Genomic DNA, 3,807 nt, shown 5'->3' on the forward strand with positions numbered 1-3,807 from the left:
GGAGAAAAGAGTCATTTAAGCAGTCTAAAGCACAACATCTCATTTATTCTTATTCTTTCCCTACTCCCTTCTAACTGCCGAAAATAGAAAAGAGCTGAACAGCATTCTTTACATTAATTGTAGAATTGTATGATTTATGAGCCATGCTTAATGTCTGGGAGAATCATTGACATAATGAGAGTTTATGTCTAACTAGTTCATCCTTGGGGAAACATTTCATTTTGGTACTAAATACTTTCTTATATTGCGAATGCTTTTAATTTTTATATTGGATTTAGGGATTTTTTATTTCTAAATTCTTTCTGTTACAGATTTTACGAACCATGTAGGGAAAATGGCAGAAATTGCATAAATTCTTGAGGTACAGTAGGCTTAGTTCTCTCAGTGTAAGAGATTCTGAAGAATATTTCTTCTAAAACGAATGAAGTGCTTAATGCTATACATTTTCCTTAGTATGAAAATGAACTGCTTTTCCCTCTTTTAAAGCAAGATACGAATGTTGTTTTTAAAAAATCAAACAGTAGAAAAGTTTAAGGCTTAAAAAACTAAGTTTCCCTCCCACTCCAGACAGCCAGATCCTTGCTTTGGAGGCCACATTTTCCTCACATAAGTAAGTGCATGGATCCGTATTTCCATACCTTGCTTTTCCACTTAACAGGGTATTTGGAGAGTTTTCTCAATATCAACATATATAGATTGGCTTCCTTTTAAAAAAATTGCTGCAGAACCGTCTGTTTTAAGATTATACTAAAACTTATTTAAATCTGTTTCTTATTTATAGGAATTCAGGTTATTTCTAGATTTTTGCTATTATATACCACAATGCATTTGAATATCCTTGTACATACAATTTTACTTACATATGCAAATTTACTGAGAATTGCTGAGCCAAACTGCACTCCACCAAGATTAAATAACAATAAATCTCTAAAAAGCAGCTGCACCGTTCTCTTAATCCAAAAATACTGAAAATTTAGAACCGTTGCTTAAATCTACAAATTCTATATTCACTTTCTTCAAGTTTGCAACCAACCATATTTTTGCATGTGGGCCTCATGGCTACATATAGATATGTAGGTAACATTGAAAGAATTAAAAGGATAATTTATGGTTCCATCTTTTGCGAACAACTTATTTTATTCAGAAAAACAATACATTGGGCAGGTTTACACAATTTGAATATATATTCTTGGGGAAATGATCAGAGTTGGGATTAATCTAATCTTCAGAATATATTTGCCCCATAATTTTGATGACTTACTTATCCCTAGCCTCGTTATCCTTTTCTAGGTTGATAGATTCTAGAATTCCCAAAATATTCTACAGACCATTATAGTCACTTGGCAGAGGCTCAGAATGGCTGTATTAACCTTAACCCTCTTTGGGGCCTTTGGGAATTCCTGTTGAACTGGCCTCCGTCATTCGCGTGGAGGGTAAGAACTCACTTGGGGTGGAGTGAAATGAGCCTGTGGCCTCTGACACCTCTTGGATCAGTCTACCGTAGCTGGATAGACTCTAAATTCTATTGCTATCCATCTATTAGGGTGGAGGAAGGTATCACACACTTGTGATGCTGTGCAAGCCCTACCAAGGTTCCTTTCAGCTTCAGAGTTGATCTGAAACTATTATGTTCTATTTGAGGACCTAGATATCATTTTTTAAAATGCTGCTCTCAGAGCTATTTAGAGAAGAACACAATGTATCATTTAAGTACTAAATATTGACTCTTTCTATAATGAAAAAGTACAGAGAGTTCCATTTCTGTTTATCCTTTTATTGCAAATTGCCACAACCTGGTCAAAAACTTCTCTCTGTGGTCGCAGGACACCTGCCAGCAAATGAATCTGTCGAAAGGGCCACACCAAATGCAGCACACTGGGCCAGCCGTGACCACAGCCGAGCAGTGTGAAAAAGGCCGAGAGTGGCGTGTTCCCCACTCAGGCCAGAAAGGAAGACAGGATGAGGTGTTAATGGAAAAACCCAACTTCTTTCTCTTCCAAAGATGACAAGCAAAACCCAAAATGGAAGCTTTCCCTAAGTTTTGAATGATAACTTTCATTTTGCAGAATGGATGCATTTAACTATTCATGTTTTTTTAACAAATTTCTTTCTGGACAATAAATGTCTTTTTATAAAGTTCAAGCTTGCTTAGTAATCATTACTTGTTCCTATTGTTTTATATGACCGATTTAGTTAGTCACCAAATATTGCATCGCACCCTCCTGGAGACTGAGTATCTTTTGACCTTCAGGGCTACTCATAGGAACTCAGTAAGCACTCAGTAAATTATGGTTGAATGGTTTAGAACTGTGATATAAAATCACCTCTGACAAATCTCTATGACCTGGAGCCAGAAAATAATATGAGAAGCAGAATTTTGTTACAATTACATTTCCTTTTTAAAGGCAAGGTCCTGTATTTGCACAACTCTTGGTTGATTCTAAAGTCCTCAGAATCATTTTCTAATGGAAATAAGATGGGCTTAAATAACTCTAATGGGAAATGTAGAAAAATCAGGAAAAGAGTGGGTCATAGTGAACTGGGAAAATTTTTTGGAGATTATGGGACCTCAGACATTCCTATGTCCTATCAGCTTAGATTTGATACAAAACAGACATAACAAATTGATCAGGAGATAGAAATGAAAAACAAAATAAAACAAACAGAGAGAAAACCCAAACAAACAAATAAAGTCAGCTTTGTTAATGGGTAAACTCTCAGTGGAACTCTGATGGCTCCATCTGAAGGTTCAGATGGAAGCCTCCTGATCTCCCTTCCCACATCCGGAGGCTGAGGCTACGGGACAGACTGTGGAGACAGGGGTTGCAGTCTCACTTTGCAGGCAAGGTCAACAATGAAAGAAAGAGTGTGAGAGCTTGGCCATGGACTCCATTATGACTTCTATGAGCCCTAGGCACTTTGTGCCTTTTTAGGCCCCTTCCTCCAAATTAAACATACCAAAATTTATATTTATATGACTGTGTTGATTTAAAGATTAATGTATTAATAGTATATATTAAAACCTTTTCTTTGACCCGAGATTTCATTTTTCTACTATTTCAAAAGAAATGAAAACATTTTGTGGGCCCCTAAAAATATTTTGAGCCCTAGGCACCATGCCCACTGGAGCTAATAGACGTCAGCCCTGCCTGCAGGCAGGACTTGAACCCCAACGCAGGTGTGGGATTTACCTGGTTATAGAGGCAGAAAACAGAAGAAGGCCCATGAGGCAGGAGTGAAGACACAAGTGTAGCCTATTTCCCGCCTTGGAGGCAACATAATCCCACCCACTAGTAAACGAAGCCCAGTGCAAGCCATGTACTCTCTACCCAATTGGAATAAGTGAAAGTCTCCCTTGTAAAACCCACACCTACATTCACCTCCACTTATGCGGGTGTCATCCCTCCTTACTCCTGTTCTGATCACTTAATTCCTGCTTAACAAGCCCTACCCCCTTCATACAAATCAAGCCCAAAGCAGCAGCAGAGGCAGCCTGACCACATATGGTGGATTTCAGTATCAGGGAGAGAGAAGCAGGGAATGTGGGAAGGAAAGGAATTAGAGTTTCTCTTGGGATCCTTCAAGACAGTCTAGGTTATGAGATAGAAGGCAAAAGAGGAGAGGAATCACATTTGTGAAGGGGGTTTAATGTGTATGGAGCACCTTGCTACACATTTTACATTCATTATCATTTTTAATTCTAAGAACACTGCTGCCAGGAAGGTATTGTCATCGCCTCTCTTATAGACTAGAGGAAGGGGGCAGAACCTAAATTTGAGGTTAGCTTTTCTAGCTCTTATGCCTGGA

The 3,807-nt window shown here is 38.2% G+C and overlaps 1 long non-coding RNA gene across 1 annotated transcript; it reads left to right on the forward strand.

Moving 5' to 3' along the window:
* Window positions 1–1,369: 1,369 nt before the first annotated feature.
* On the forward strand, window positions 1,370–2,142 carry LOC131280096 (uncharacterized). Its single transcript, XR_009187691.1, has 2 exons — window positions 1,370–1,433; window positions 1,824–2,142. It is a non-coding gene; the product is annotated as an uncharacterized lncRNA (long non-coding RNA).
* The last annotated feature ends 1,665 nt before the right edge of the window (window positions 2,143–3,807 follow it).

The sequence above is a fragment of the Dasypus novemcinctus genome, chromosome 2 (genome assembly GCF_030445035.2).
Source record: "Dasypus novemcinctus isolate mDasNov1 chromosome 2, mDasNov1.1.hap2, whole genome shotgun sequence".
NCBI lineage: Eukaryota > Metazoa > Chordata > Mammalia > Cingulata > Dasypodidae > Dasypus > Dasypus novemcinctus.